This window comes from Schistocerca americana, chromosome X, assembly GCF_021461395.2.
Source record: "Schistocerca americana isolate TAMUIC-IGC-003095 chromosome X, iqSchAmer2.1, whole genome shotgun sequence".
Classification (NCBI taxonomy): Eukaryota; Metazoa; Arthropoda; class Insecta; order Orthoptera; family Acrididae; genus Schistocerca; species Schistocerca americana.
Window position 1 is genome coordinate 804,325,758 of NC_060130.1, and position 17,159 is coordinate 804,342,916.

A 17,159-nucleotide genomic window follows, 5' to 3' on the forward strand; every position below is an offset into this window, starting at 1 on the left:
TGAAATTTCAGTGATGACCAACAACGAATAGTTCCAAGTTCGGCGTGGCAAACTGACTAATGAGTGAAATTAGTCTTGGCAAACATGCTGCCCGTAGTCGTAGTGTGCCCTTCGAATCTTATCAGACTGACCATTAACGCAACCGACCGCAGAGTCCTTGCTTAACGTAGCGTAGTCGAGCCGTATTCGTAAGCTAACACAGCATTAGTCACCAGAACCACCAGAGCCTGTGGCTCGGGAGAGAATTCTCTCTGAACTGATAATGTGGTGTGGCCGGCGCAATGTAGATAAACAGTGGAACTTGAGGCAACCCTTGCCTGAGGAGCACAGAAGGGGAACGTTTCTCGGTACTGCGCAGCTGCGTGCAACGGTTTCCAAATAACAGGATATTATCGCCTGTCACAGCAAAATGCTTCTCAGGCCACGCTCAAGGACCTACTGCCTTTCCAGGTGGATGTATACCGTCTGGCCACATAGAATTCCAACGTGACCAACGTGTGGTTACGCAGACTAGTCCCTCCAGAACACAATTAGCAAAATAATTTTCGTGGAAGCAGACTCTTAAGATTTGGAGGTAGCAATTTCATAGGGATTCTGGAATCAAATCATAAAATAATTGAAGAGAGACTATTGCGGAATAACAGGGATGAAAAACTTAAAGCCGGCCGCGGTGGTCTCGCGGTTCTAGGCGCGCAGTCCGGAACCGCGCGACTGCTACGGTCGCAGGTTCGAATCCTGCCTCGGGCATGGATGTGTATGATGTCCTTAGGTTAGTTAGGTTTAAGTAGTTCTAAGTTCTAGGGGACTGATGACCACAGCTGTTAAGTCCCATAGTGCTCAGAACCATTTGAACCATTTCCCATAGTGCTCAGAGCCATTTGAACCATTTTGAAAAACTTAAAATGCAGATACAGGTACATACAAGGGATCACAAACAATACTATAGCTAAGGTTCATAGTTGTTATCTACGCTGAGCGTCAGACAGCATTCACATCAATAATATTCAACACGGCCAACACCAGCCCAACTGTGGGAAAGGAAAACAAAAAACCCACATGTAAGATTCGATTATTAGACAAAGGTGGCAAGGTTTATCAAATACAAACAAGAAAATTTAATTGTGGAGTGAATGTACTGGAACGTATTGTAATATTTAGGACAAATCTGATCGCAAATTCACAGTTTCATCAAATACGTAATGTGCAGCACAGTGTTAGTGTGTAGAGAATGACAGGATTAATCATCATCTGAGAGGAACATTAGAGATTATTACTGTATCTGCCTAGAACGTTATGTCTGTATTTACGCCTTTGATCAGTGCTGAGACTTTGAAGTCTCACAAGTGTCTTGAAAGTTTTCTTTACACACTGTTGAGCTTTGGCACTGATTTTTCCTTACCAGGAAATGAGATTTTCGTCATTAATTCGTCTCGGGTAAACGATTGTTTCCTAGGGTTACGCATCACGTTAATCCGTTTTGTAGTATATATTTAGTGTAAACTGCGAATTCATCAGAGAGAATTAGCGAAGGTTCGTTGTTTGTGTATCACAATATGTAAGGTGAACTCCTTTTAGAGAATTTGGGTGTATTGTAGTTGGTACTTGCAACTAATTTAGTTGAGCGCGAGATGCATCAGGTATTTAGTTCTATTGCGGACAAGTTTGTAGAGAACGCTGTGGGGGGTCTTCATATGTTGATTGCCACTTTCGATGCTTGCCACTGCATCCACTATTATTTATGCCTATTATTGTTACGAATCGTCTGCTGTTTCTTATTGTGATTTCTCTTTTATGGTCCGAAGCTCGTGGTCTAGTGGTGCCGGCACGGTAGCTCAGCGTGTTCGGTCAGAGGGTTTAGCTACCCTCTGTAATAAAAAATAAAAAAAACTGAGTAAACGAATCAACGAACAACCTGAACGAGTGTCATCGGGCGTCCGCCACGAACAAATTCAACGAACAATATAGAACAAAATCAGATAAAAAAAAAGGTTAGCGTTGCTGCCTCTGGATCATGGGGTCCCGGGTTCGATTCCCGTCCGGGTAGGGGATGTTCTCTGCCCGGGTATTGGGTGTTTGCGTTGACCTTATCATTTCATTATCTTCATCATCTATGGCAGCGTCTAGATTGGATTGTGAAAAAAATGGACTGTGTAAGAATTGGGACTACGTGCGGGCGCTGATGACCGCGCAAATGATCGCCCAACAATCCAAACCAAACATCATCTCTTTTATGTTTTATATGTGTGGTCGCCTTGTGTTACCTGATGAAGTATCGAAACTTGCTATTGAGATAGACAGTTATCAGGCGAAAAAAGGTTTTATGAAACTGTGTGTCAGGTGTCACTAGCCATTAAAACAGTTCCACTGCAGAACAGATGCACGATAAAGGCTGGTGAAGAAAAAGTGAAGGAATAGATAGTCTGTTTTCGGTGCTATTTCAAAAACAATCGTACTGACGAATTTTATGGCAGCTATTTTTCTTGATCCAGAGCATATGTAATCGTTGTAATAGTATGCTCATCTACCGACATATTGAACTTTTAAAGATAACAAAAGGGTTTAAATTGTCGATGTCCAATTATTCGTTGCCTCTATAATCGTAAGTCTACTTAGATGTCCAACATTGCTATATCTAGTTTCTTGAAAGAACAGCTCATCAGAAAACTTAGTCTTCCAAAATCAGTAACGGCAGGAAAACTCAGCTTTCTGTTATTTACGGTAGGAGAGGAAGTTCAGTTTTTTTCTGCTATTGTGCTTGGATGACGAAGTTTTCTCATGAAATAGACTCCGATTAAAGTAACTCTGTGATTGACGTTTCAGTGAATCGAATAGTTCGGGTCAGTCGCCAACCAATCTTAATTCCTTCTCTTCTCGCCCCCCCCCCCCCCCCCCCAAGAGCAATCTGTCAATCACAAAATTATTTCATTAAAGCTGTATGTATATTGTCATGGCACAATAAGAATCATCACTAGAGATCCTTAGTATCTTTAATAGAACCTGTGTCGATGGATAAGTGTCAGACTACAAATCGACCGATCCGGAGCTCACTCCTTAGTTGTTCCCGGGATTTCTTCTCTTGTTTCTTTCGCCTCTTGCAGTGATTCGTTAATGTGAAAAATAACAAACGTTAAGATATGTCTCACATTAACTGACAGGTTAAAAGAATATTTCTAGTTAAGCACTGCTGTGCTGAGTGTAATCTTCGGGCCGACGAGAGCTTTGCCTTAAAGGGGATACTAAACGTGACCCTTGCCTCTATTAAAAACCATTGGTGCGCAAGTGATTTCTGGCGTTAATATTCATGCAGAGATCAGAGTACCAATGAATCAGTTTGTCGGAAAATGCATACATAAAACAATCATTGAGGCGTTATTGCCAAAAGTCTTGTAGACCAGGGGGACTAGGGCTCCCGTCTGATGTGAACGCATGATGAGATCTGACAATATCTGCTTCGACAACGGTTCGGACAATCTCGTCGAGTAACACTGCTGGAACCCAGACTTGTTAGTGGGGTTGTTTGTAAGAGGCTTGTGTCGTTGTGGTGGGATGCTTGGTCCTCACTTCAACGAAACAAGCTCCGGGAAGTAAAACCGTTCCCAACTGCTTGGACAACCTCCTCCCGACCATCTCGGCGAGAGGAGGTCCTTCTGACCAGTTTGCGGACTGGCAGCCCCGCAGTGCCCTTGTGGTCATGTATTAACAGTGCGCCATGTTTTATTGTCGTGTCCCCGTTTTAGTCAATCTCGTGTTGTCCTGTCTCTGCCATCTACTTCACAGGATATTTTAGCTGATGACGCTCGAGCAGCTGCTCATGTTCGTTTTATTACTTTGACTGGCTTATCCACAGACATCTAACTCTTTCACTTATTTTATCTGCATCTTCGTAAGAACTTTCTGGTGTCTTCCCCCCCCCCCCCCCCCCCCTTGAGTTTTACTAGATTCTATGTGCTCTAACAATTGTGACTGGGCGCTAATGACCTCAGTAGTTGAGCGCCCTTAAACCCCCCCCCCCCCAAAAAAAAGTGTCACTAAAACTCAGAAACGGCTCCGAGTACGATAAAGGGAGTTATATGGTTTGGTAGCCCTCTATCCCCATCCATGAAGAAATTTACCTGAATGGTGTGCTTTTGCATTTATAAGGGCCGGGGGAGTTTGGTCTTCTAGAACATTCGAGAGTTTTCGAGAGCATTCCACAACGTTCCAGAATGTTCCTCAATGATCAGGAATGTTCGGGTATAGTCTGGAACATTCGGAAAGATTCTAGAATGTTTGATTAAATCCCGGAACGTCGCAGATCATTGTGGAATATTCAAGAACGCTCTCGAATGTTGTGGAATGTTTTGGAACATTGTGGACCATTCGAAGACTTTTTGGTATGTTCTGGAATTCGCCACTGGTGGGGCTACCTACTGGTAAAGACCTGTAGTGGGGGTTCGAACGTCAGTTTCTTATCAGTGACGAAGGGGGAATCGAAACAGTAGCCCAGTGAGTGAATAAAAACAGTGAAGTGTGAGTAGTCAAATATAACTCGGAAATAAAGTGCGAAAAGTGTATAAAGTGTACTTAGTGTGTTTGTTAATAAAAAGTTGATTTGATTTATATTTTAGACAGTGATATTTACTGAACTGCCATTCCAATTTAAAAGACTGCAATTTCCAATCAAATTAGTCTACAGTTTTATTACCGCTAACAAAGCGCAAGGAAAACTTTTAAATATAGCGGAATCAACGCCAAAAAACCTCTGCCTTATCTCACTGCCAACTATGCGTGACTTGCTCTCGAGTAGGAAATTCGAAAAATTTGGATATGTATACCCCGGATAACGAAATGAATGTTTCTTTTTTTTTGTAAACAAGTACTGTAAATAGAATATGTTTTGAATATTTTTTACCTCTTATACTTTAAAGTTTATCCTTTTAATCCAACTACCACAGAATTTCATATCAACTCGCTGAGCAAAGCCAGTTACCCCAGCTAGGATTTTAATATTGTAAGGTACGTTAAATTTAAGTGACGTTGGCGAATCCGACCGTGAGCTGTGTAAAGTAGGCCACTTTCCTCAGGGGCAGAGGGGTAAGTAGCGCGGCTACTGGGAAGTTAAGGGATGCGAGAGGGTATGTTTTATTGCAACTCATGGGCGTGAGCGACTGGTATCGATCACCTGCTATGGTATAAATTTCAAACAGAAGTAACATGGATTCATGAATCTGCATTACAGAGACTGCCATTATCGAATGCAGTATGTATTTGTTGCAAAGAATATGAAATTAAATTAAAGCTGTTTTAATATAATATAATGCAACGAACGGAAGAGAAATGAGATTCTAAACATTTAGTAAACATTTGTGATCGGGTCTTATATTGCATAATGCATTTAAATATAAGTACAATTACCGTTATTAGTCAGTTTAACTATCCGGTCTCACAGACAACAAAAAATCATTTCGTCAGGCAAGTAGAGTATCACTGAGGGTGGCAGCAACCTGAAACGGAACAGCGACACGAAGTGTTCGGGGTGGTGCCGACTTTTAACGATCAGTATTTGGAGGTCGGCGGTCGACGTACCTTAACCTTACTGTAGCTCGTTTATAGTGGCCTGGTAACGTACTAATTTATATAGGTTACCAGTTAATAACAAGATCGGAACATATCCGTCCTGAGATGCCGCCCCAAAATGTCCGTATTGGTTCTTGAACAAGAAACTTTTACTACTGCTGCTCTAACCCCACAGTGGCCGCACTACTTTCCCTCTACCCCTGAGGTAAGAGACCAACTTTACTTAGCTCGCGACCGAACTAATTAACGTCTATTAAAATTAAGCACGTCTTAAAATATTACTGTCTCTGTAAGTGTTTTTGGGTTTTAGTAAGCAGGAAAACTAAACTCGTAACGCAAGTTAGTTTTTGGATTCGACTGTCAGTTGCTAGATGCATATTGCTATACAATAGGGCTGAGAACCACGGACCGCACGAATACTTGATTCTGGTCGCCTCATTGCAGCTCGGCCAAGGACGATTCTTCGTTTTATTTAACACTTTCCTGTGCCATTGATCAGAGATCTTAGACAAACACAATCATTCACTAGCTCCAAATCGTTTAAGCATCCTGTAAGTTGAATTTGATCTAAATCTTGGCCAATAATAACCACTAGTTCGTTTTTTCGATGTTTATCTCTAGACCGGAAATTAAACTAATTGTTTTCACTTTGCAGACCAGATCCCTAAGTTCCTCCTCACTTCCTATAATGATGGTAAGGGTAGATTGTTGATTTTATTGCCGCCAATCGAAATTTGCTCCCCTGATGACATAATCTGCATAGATGTTACAGAGATGTGGTGAAAGTGTTCAGCCTTGTATGATTTCATTTGTCACATCGAAAAACTCAGAGTATTCACCATCCACCTTCATGGTTGCAATGTGACTGTTTTAGACCTTTGAATAATGATAATAGGTGTTTTGGAACCACCATATCATTCAGCACATGCCACAAAGGTGTCCCACATAGTACAATCAAAGGCATTTTTGTAATCTAGGAAATAAATGAAGGCCGGGACAAAGAACGCGTGTCATTTTTCAGTTACCTACCTCAGATTCAAGACTGCCTCTCGAGTGTCTTTACCTGCTTACTCTGCAGAAATCTGGGGTTGCAGGGATTTCTTTAGGCGTTGATTCATCACATACAGAACTACTTTACTATCATGTGATATTAATGCTATAGTCCTATAATTGGAGCAATCCCTACCTGATCCTTTTTGCTGAAGAGGGATTAGAATAGATCTAGTCCAGTCTTTTCCCACACGGAATTAGATAGGAATCACTAGAGCGACGCCACTTCTTCTCACATCCAAAAAAAAAAAAAAAACCCTGCTTGAGAAGTTAACATATTCTTTCCAGTGTGTCTCGCTATGTCCAAGTACATTTAGATCATGAAGATCCATTTCTCTCTCCACAATAGCAAGCTTTTCTGTCTTCAAGAGACCTTGCGTATTCCAGGTTGGTATTCTTTTAACGATTCGCAAAGGTAATACAGATTGATCCGTGCATTTCGAGGCTCCTCCAAACCCTATCCCCCATCCCCACCCCACCCTTCTCGCACGCCCCGCCGGAGATCAGACTGGAGGACTAACTCCGGAATCTAATTTTGAGATTGAGTAAAGCCGTAGGTTATCTTGGGAAGATGACAGTGGTGGTTTTCCGTTGCCTTACACTGTTTAAATTAGGCCGCGTCTAACAAGGAGTCAGGTGCCTTTTGTAGCCACTCTTGTGGAGTAGACACGCTACAGGTTTGCCTCTTCTGCCATCGACGCCCTACCGAAGTCTACTGTCTGCGCCGCAGGAGCCATTGAGGTCTTCACCGTAACGCTGACAGTGGGCCCTGTGGCAGGTTACTACCATGCGGAGCCGGATGAACCCTGGTTTTTTAACAAGATGAAACTTCTCTCGTTCCTTCATCCTCATCACTTGCAAGATGAGGGTCCAGGCTTGCAACCGGTGATCGCGGAGTTACGTGAAGAGTGTATAACTGTTATAATTGTTGTTAATTTATTTTTTGCAAATGAAACAAATTATAGCGTACATAATTGTTTTATTTGCATAAAATATCCTGTTTTGATCATGGTTTGCTCTTTACAGAACACAATTACGAAATATCTTTCCATCATTACGCTTGTAGTAAAGAGAGAACAATGTATCAATTAAATGAATGCAGCGATGTACCGTAGGTCTCTAGAAGAGCGTAGCGTTCCAAATGATTGGAAAAGGGCAAAGGTCATCCCCGTTTTCAAGAAGGGACGTCGAACACATGTGCAAAACTATAGACCTATATCTCTAACGTCGATCAGTTGTAGAATTTTGGAACAATTATTATGTCCGAGTATAATGACTTTCCTGGAGACTAGAAATCTACTCTGTAGGAATCAGCATGGGTTTCGAAAAAGACGATCGTGTGAAACCCAGCTCGCGCTAATCGTCCACGAGACTTACAGGGCCATAGACACGGGTTCCTAGGTAGATGCCGTGTTTCTTGACTTCCGCAAAGCGTTTGATACAGTTCCCCACAGTCGTTTAATGAACAAAGAAAGACCATATGGACTATCAGACCAGTTGTGTGATTGGATTGAAGAGTTCCTAGATAACAGAACGCAGCATGTCATTCTCAGTGGAGAGAAGTCTTCCGAAGTAAGAGTGACTTCAGGTGTGCCGCAGGGGAGTGTCGTAGGACCGTTGCTATTCACAATATACATAAATGACCTTGTGGACAACATCGGAAGTTCACTGAGACTTTTTGCGTATGATGCTGTGGTATATAGAGAGGTTGTAACAATGGAAAATTGTACTGAAATGCAGGAGGATCTGCAGCGAATTGACGCATGGTGCAGGGAATGGCAATTGAATCTCAATGTAGACAAGTGTAATGTGCTGCGAATACATAAAAAGAAAGATCCCTTATGATTTAGCTACAATATAGCAGGTCAGCAACTGGAAGCAGTTAATTCCATAAATTATCTGGGAATAGGCATTAGGAGTGATTTAAAATGGAATGATAACTTAAAGTTGATCGTTGGTAAAGCAGATGCTAGACTGAGATTAATTGGAAGAATCCTAAGGAAATGCAATCCGAAAACAAAGGAAGTAGGTTACAGTACACTAGTTCGCCCACTGCTTGAATATTGCTCACAAGTGTGGGATCCGTACCATATAGGGTTGATAGAAGGGATAGAGAAGATCCAACGGAGAGCAGCGCGCTTAGTTACAGCATCATTTAGTAATCGCGAAAGCGTTACGGAGATGAAAGATAAACTCCAGTGGAAGACTCTGCAGGAGAGACGCTCAGTAGCTCGGTACGGGCTTTTGTTGACATTTTGAGAACATACCTCCACCGAGGAGTCAAGCAGTATATTGCTCCCTCCTACGTATATCTCGCGAAGAGGCCATGAGGATAAAATCAGAGAGATTAGAGCCCACACCGAGGCATACCGACAATCTTTCTTTGTGCGAACAATACGAGACTGGAATAGAAGGGAGAACCGATAGAGGTACTCAAGGTACTCTCCGCCACACACCGCCAGATGGCTTGCGGAGTATGGATGTAGATGTAGAAAATCTTGAGGGCTATTTTTCGTAAGTTTCAGTTATGTTTAATCTGAGACAAACGGAACATTGACAGGCGAATTATGACCGGAGTGTTCAAAGTTTAAGTGCGTTTCATTTACCAGGCGATGATACGTCTGTCAGCAGCATCGGGGCGTTCTGTGCTGCGAGTGGCGGTCGGCAGCGAATGCGTCTGGGCGACGTGAATGCTGTGGCTGCGTGTTTGACCTAGACGTCTGGCGGCAGCAACTACGATCCCCACTGACGTTCGTTGCGCTCAGAATCGCAGTCTTGAGCGACCTTTGAGTAGTAGTTAAAGTATCTTTCATCGGGCCTAATCGCAAAGTGTCACAGGCATCATTTATGCATTAATAGGAGAGGCTCTGTGGCTCTATGTTGTGATTCTGGTAGGGCATATTCGTGATTAAATTTTCTCTATAGGAAAGGCCAAAATCTGACGTATCTGTTACGTACACTAAATGAGATTTGCGATGTGTTCATTGGCAAAACGCGGCTGTTATCGTCGCCGAAAAGTCGTAAATTCTCTTAACTGTACAGAATTAGAGCTGCTGGAACTATTGATACGTGGACTGCTGCTCTTTTGTAAGTGCTGGGTATTTATTACCGTAATGTTTGCTACCGAGAAACGTCTTTGTAGCCCTGTTCTTGCGTACTTTCGTGTGGTTTGGTGTCTGGAATCTCTCTTCTGTTATACCAGTAGTCACTTTTATTCTTGAATTTTTTCAGTAGCTACGCGGTAATCGTGTCGCCTCCTACACTTGTTGGCTTCAGTTCTTCGTATAAGTGGGTTCATTATCTGTAGTTTTGTAGACTGACACCTATAATTTTCATGTTACACAAAATATATCGTAATTTCTGAGTCATATTTTAACGGAAGCGTTGCCATCTTCTATAACTTTTTTTTTGTGCAAGTACGTGTTCCATTAGGTTAAGATTCAAAGGACCTTCCTCCCGTTTCCTTTAGTTGCACCTCTTGTACATCACGTGATTATTATGTATTTGTTGCTTTCAGTTCCTGCTATCTAAATATTGGTCCATCCCTTTCATTAACGTCTACTGCAAGCTTTTGGTGACGTTTACTTTGCGGCGTACATGAAATACATCACAAATGTTTGTTATATGAGCCTTGATACTGTTGACAACGTGTTATATCAGCGGATTCTTTTATCAGTAACCACTGAATCTGAATTTGCAGTACCTTATAACTTACTAGTAACTGTTGTACTCTTTAAAATAACAACAAAGAAAGAATTCCAAGAGAACGGGCTTGTAATTGTTTCACAGCAGAGCGCAGCACTCACTGGCAGCATTGTAAGGCACATAAGATCACAGTTTGTTTCTCCAAATGCCACCCGCTTGTATCTGTATCGTTAGTCCTCGTGAAGCTTCGTTTTATCATCGAAGACGGCATAGTTCTTACAGTAATGCTGTTGGTTGTGGTGTCGAAATTAACTATTGATGAATACATTCATGATAACTCGTAGACTCATAAAAAGTTCATTTCGGTAAGTGTACACATGATAGATTGTGTATCCCACAAATCTGTGTTCCTGGTGCTTCCACATATTATTCAATTAATAATTTGTAAACTAACAAATAACACTTCTATATTCATCACATTATGTTTGATATCTCCTAAGCCTCTTTCATTATAATTAACACAGTTCCAAACTCCCTTAGATTAGATAATGCGTCGTATTGTAAAATTATAATTACACTGCTGTCATTAGACCCCACTCATACACGTTTTTCTAGTTTTTCGTGTGTACTTAATTTCACGTAACCAATAAGCTGTTCACACTTCTCAGAATTTCTAGCCTTCTCTTTGTGCTTAAAATTGTTCTACTAGATACCGCAGTATAGTATTTTTTTTTTAGTTCTTTGGGTATCCTCGCATGCTAAAAGACATAAACTACATCCACTCCTAAAAATTCTGCATTCGATGATACGCCGGATGTAGACGGGTTGTGTTGTGTAAACGCTGCAGCCGAGTACTGGACTGCCAGAGACCACTCATGGAGATTGCGTCATGCTGGCCGTTGTAGCGTCATTCCGCTCGCCACAAATTCAAAAGTGTCTGTTTGCACTGTTTCTTTGTGCAGGGATTTATTATTACGAGTGTACCTCAAAAAATTAGTTCCACATTATTGTGTGAGCCCAAGTAACTTCTACTGAATGTTGCACCACACGACAAAGTGACTGAGATCCACGACGCTGCGACATAATCACCAAGTTAGTTATCTGTAAATAACTGCCGTATCGCTGTATCAGTCGTTCTATTCCTCGTCAAGAGCAATGCACTCCTTTGCCACAGGGTCATTAGAGAACCGCTGCGTTAACGTCTTCATCATCAAATCAAAAAATGGTTCAAATGGCTCTAAGCACTACGGGACTTACCATCTTAGGTCATCAGTCCCCTTCATCTACATTGATACTCTGTAAATCACATTTAAGTGCCTGGCAGAGAGTTCATCGAACCACCTTCACAATTCTGTATTATTTCAATCTCGTATAGCGCGTGGAAAGAATGAACACCTATATCTTTGATTTCCCTTATTTTATTGTAGTGATCGTTCCTCCCTATGTAAGTCGGTGTCAACAAAATATTTTCGCATTCGGAGGAGAATGTTGGTAATTGGAATTTCGTGAGAAGATTCTGTCGCAACGGAAAACGCCTTTCTTTTAGTGATGTCTATCCCAAATCCTGTATCATTTCTGTGACCACCTCTCCCATATTTCGCGATAATACAAAACGTGCTGCCTTTCTTTGAACTTTTTCGATGTACTCCGTCAGTCCTATCTGGTAAGAATCGCACACCGCGCAGCAGTATTCTAAAAGACGACGGACAAGCGTAGTGTAGGCAGTCTCCTTAGTAGGTCTGATACATTTTCTAAGTGTCCTGCCAATAAAACGCAGTCTTTGGTTAGCCTTCTCCACAACATTTCATGTATGTTCCTTCCAATTTAAATTGTTCGTAATTGTAATACCTAGGTATTTAATTGAATTTACGGCTTTTAGATTATAATGATTTATCGTGTAACCGAAGTTTAACGCGTTCCTTTTAGCACTCATGTGGATGACCTCACAGTTTCGTTATTTAAGGGCAACTGCCACTTTTCGCACCATTCTGATATTTCTTCTAAATCGTTTTGCAATTTGTTTTGATCCTCTGATGACTTTATTAGTCGATAAACGACAGCGTCATCTGCAAACAACCGAAGACGGCTGCTCAGATTGTCTCCCAAATCGTTTATATAGATAAAGAACAGGAAAGGGCGTGTAACACTACCTCGGGGAACGCCAGAAATCACTTCTGTTTTACTCGATGACTTTCCGTCAATTACTACGAACTGTCACCTCTCTGACAGGAAATAACAAGTCCAGTTACATAACTGAGAAGAGATGATGTATTCCATAAGCACGCAATTTCACTACGAGCCGCTTGTGTGGTACAGCGTCAAAAGCCTTCCGGAAATCCAGAAATACGGAATCGATCTGAAATCCCTTGTCAATAGCCCTCAACACTTCGCGTGAATAAAGAGCGAGTTGTGTTTCACAGGAACGATGTTTTCTAAACCCATGTTCCCTGTGTGTCAATAGACCGTTTTCTTCGAGGTAATTCATAATGTTCGAACACGATATATGTTCCAAAATCCTTCTGCATATCGACGTTAACGATATGGGCCTGTAATTTAGTGGATTACATCTACTACCTTTCTTGAATATCGGTGTGACCTGTGCAACTTTCCAGTCTTTGGTTACGGATCTTTCGTCGAGCGAACGGTTGTATATGATTGTTAAGTATGGAGCTAATGCATCAGCATACGGCGAAAGAAACCTAATTGGTATACAGTGCGGACCAGAAGACTTGCTTTTATTAAGTACTTTAAGTTGCTTCACTACCCCGAGGATATTTACTTCTACGTTACTCATGTTGGCAGCTGTTCTCGATTCGAATGCTGGAATATGTACTTAGTCTTCTTTTGTGAAGGAATTTCGGAAGGCTGACTTAGAACTACTTAAACCTAACTAACGTAACCGCAGCAGCAGCGTGGTTCCGTACTGAAGCGCCTAGAACTGCTCGTTCACAGCGGCCAGCTCGTCTTCATCATCGGAAAATCTTTTCTCACGCGATCTTCTGCCAGCTTCCTGCCCGATCAGCATCAGCCACATCTGTGCGGCTTCGGTCAAATCGTTGGCACCATTTCAGTACGGCTGGACACGACACTGCAAACCGACACAATCTGTCTGCAGTTTACAAGTTTTGTCCTCAAGGATTGTACTGTCTCTAGTACGTCATCTTTAGAGTAGGTTTCCAGTTACCGAGCGATTTCAGTAGCGTACTGTGATGCACTTGTTTTCCTTAGCACAACAGAACTGTATAGACAGGAAACGTGGTCCATGTGCGCTCTTCTGACAGTGCACCACCCTTGTTACGCAATGGTCTAGTAAGGGACGACATGTGTAACTTCCTTTCTGAAGAGTCCCTACGTACTGTACAACCATCATCGGCATGCTTGCTTTCACAATCTATACCAGTGGTTCCCAGCCTGGGGATAATTACACCCTGAGGAATAAAATGAAATTTTATGAGGAGTAAAAACAAAATGATTCTGTTTTAGTCACGAAACTAAGATATTTTCAAAAGATCATTACCATTATCACAATTTTGTAAGACTCTAATATTGTTTATATAAGCTATCAACAATTACTTTTTCTCAAATAGTAACATTAATCCAACGTGTGTAGCAGGTTCCTCACACAGTCACCCACGACACACACATGTTATGCTTTGTCCCGTACATCACTGATGATAGACGTGAGACATAGGGTTAACAAATGCTAAATATGTCTTCTCCAAATTGTAGATAGTACCTGCAGTAATCCAGAAATTGCTTCATTACTCATTTCGAAACAGATAAAGGAATTAATTGACAGCTCGACACAGCAATAATTACATAAGGCTGTGCACAACAATAATAATAATAATAATAATAATAATTATAATTATTATTGTTATTATTATTATTATTATTATTGTTATTATTATTATTATTATTATTATTATTATTATTAGACTGGTTAGACACGATGCATTAACAGCCTGAAGTCCAATTTGTTCCATTTCATCAACTGATTTACAGTCAGTATAGTGTACGCATCTGAACTTGTTTGATTTTAAATGGGTTTGCAGTGTTTCTGAAGTTATTGATAATGTGTGTGTGTGGGGGGGGGGGGGGGGGGTACTAGCTAATGTCTGACTGCACTCAGGGGTAATAATGGTTTAAGAAAGATTGGAAACCACTTGTCTAAACTACTTAAGCGGTGAACTTCCCATGTTTCTGAAATGCCGTATGTCGCAGAAAAAGACGGAACCATTAGTGCAGGATGACAATTATTGAACTACATGAAATAAAATCGCCACAATTTCTGAACGGTTTGCGTTAGGACTTTCAAACTGCACGCTTGACCGCGGGGCATGATGGCAATTAGTGTGCACATGCATGTGACGAAGCCCACTTTCATTTGGACGGGTTCGTCAATAAGAAAAATTGGCGCATTTGGGGAACTCAGACTCCGCATTTCGCTATCGAGAAGTCTCTTCATCTTCAACGGGTGACTCTGGTGTGCAATGTCCAGTCACGGAATAACCGGTGCGATACTCCTTGATGGCACGCTCACTGCCGAACGGTACGTGAAGGTTTTGGAAGCTGATTTCATCTCCATTATCTAAAGTGACCCTGATTTCGACAAGATGCGATTCATACAAGACGGAGCTCGACCCCACCGAAGCAGGAGAGTACTACATGTTCTGGAGGAGCACTTTGGGGACCGCGTTCTGGCTTTGGGGTACCAAGAGGCCACTGGCACGGGCCTCGGTCGGCCAACATATTCTCCGGATCTGAACACATGCGACTTCTTTTTGTGGGCATATTAAAGGCAAGGAGTACAGCAATAACCCAAAAACCGTTGCTGAACTGGAAGCAGCCATTTCGGACGCCATCGACAGCATCGATGTTCCGACACTTCAGCGGGTCACGCAGAAATTCACTATTCTTCTGCAGCACATCATCGTCAATGATGGCAGCCATATCGAACATGTCATAACCTAAATCAGAATATCTGTTGTGACGTATACATGTTGAATAAAGTGTGTGCACCCCGTAGTTTGTAAACAATTTACGTTATTTTTCATATAGTGTAATAATTGTCACCGTGTGTTTAATTAAAGGTTAAATGAAGAACTAAGATTTTTAACAACTCATATCGAAAAGGGGCGAGAAGTGCACGTGTAATTGGTGATTTATTTTTATGTGGAGGTAGTGGAGTAATTCACTTATTTCAGTGGACTATAATGTAAAAATAGTCTTCTAAGTAATTATCGCATGGTTAGGTTGTTAACTCTGAATGGTATAGTGTGTGTGTGTGTGTGTGTGTGTGTGTGTGTGTGTGTGTGTGTGTATTTCATAGTTTCATATGCAGATACACATCATTATATCGTGTTAGACTTCTTTTATTTATTGGCTTCCGGGAGGTTCCCATTCAGCCAGGTTAACAGTGGAATGTCACGTATTACGATACGAACGTAAGGACAACACAGAGTCCCAGAGTATCGTGTTTGATCAGATTACACATAGCGATCGACATACCTGAAGTAACACAGATACAAGAAATATTTCTTCACGCTTGACAGCTTGCTGATGTAGGTGGAGTAAAGGCTCCTTTATTCACTGTATAGAGCCAGATTACTAGGCTTTCTCACTTTCTTCTGATAGTGTGAAATCGTCACGTTCTGACTCGTTTCGTAAAGCCCTAAACATCACTTTTGCGGAGGAGCAGACACTATTGCGAAACTTCGTGACAAGTTAAAACTTAGTGCCACACTTGGCTCTTACCTGGAACCATGTCGTCGTCGTCCTCATCGTTATAGTTGTTTTCAGTCCGAAGACTGGTTTGGTGCAGGCCTCTACGCTAGTCTAGCCTGTGCAAGGTTCGTCATCTTTGAGTAACTACAGTAACCTACATACATTTGAACCTATTCACTGTGTTCACGCTTAAGTCTCCCTGTACAGCTCCCCCCCCCCCTCCGCCCCCTCCAAACACACACACACACACACACACACACACACACACACACACACACACACTCTCTCTCTCTCTCTCTCTCTCTCTCTCTCTCTCTCTCTCTCTCTTCCTCTCTCTCTTTCCTCCTTTCCAAAATTGAGTATTCCTTGATACTTCAGAACGTGTCGTGTCAACCGATCCCTTCTCTTAGTCAAGTTTTGCCAAAAATGTATTTTCTTATTAGTTACGCGATCTGCTCATCTAATCTGTAGCATCACATTTCTAAAGCTCCTAGTCCCGTCTTGTCTAAACTGCGTATCGTCCCCGTTGCACTTCCGCACAAGGCTACACTCCAGACAAATATTTTCAGAAAAAGATTTTTTTTACACTTAAGTTTATATTGGATGTTAACAAATTCGTGCCTCGACCATCATAAGTTATCACAGCAAAACTACTCTACTACTTTTATTGTCTCATTTCCTAATGTAATTCCCGCAGAATCGTCTGATTTAATTCTACTACATTCCATTACCCTTGTTGTGCTTTTGTTGACGTTCATGTTACAGCCTCTTTTCAAGACACTGTCCATTCCGTTCAGCCGTTGTTCCAAGTCCATTGCTATCTGTGGTAGAATTACTTTGTCATTGGCAAACATTCAAGTTTTTCCTGGGTTTCCTTTACTGCTTGCTCAATGTATCCATTGGATAACATCGGGGATAGAGTACAACCTGTCTCATCCCATTCTCATGCTTCACTTTCATGCCTTCCGACTCTGTCGGTTTCTGTCCTAGTTGTATACAACCTTTCGCTTCCTGTATTTTACCTCTCATAAAACTCTAAACTACACCAGACTCTGTCCAAACGGGTCTCGGAAGACCCAACGGTACTGACCGACCGCCGTGTCATCCTCAGCCTATAGGCGTCACTGGATGCTGATATGGAGGGGCGTGTGGTCACCACACCGCTCTCCCGGCAATCGTCA

At 41.8% G+C, this 17,159-nt stretch overlaps 1 protein-coding gene across 4 annotated transcripts in view; it reads left to right on the forward strand.

Moving 5' to 3' along the window:
• Positions 1 to 17,159, forward strand: part of LOC124556685 (protein FAM102A) — a 460,608-nt gene that overhangs the window by 71,180 nt on the left and 372,269 nt on the right. The window lies entirely within an intron of this gene.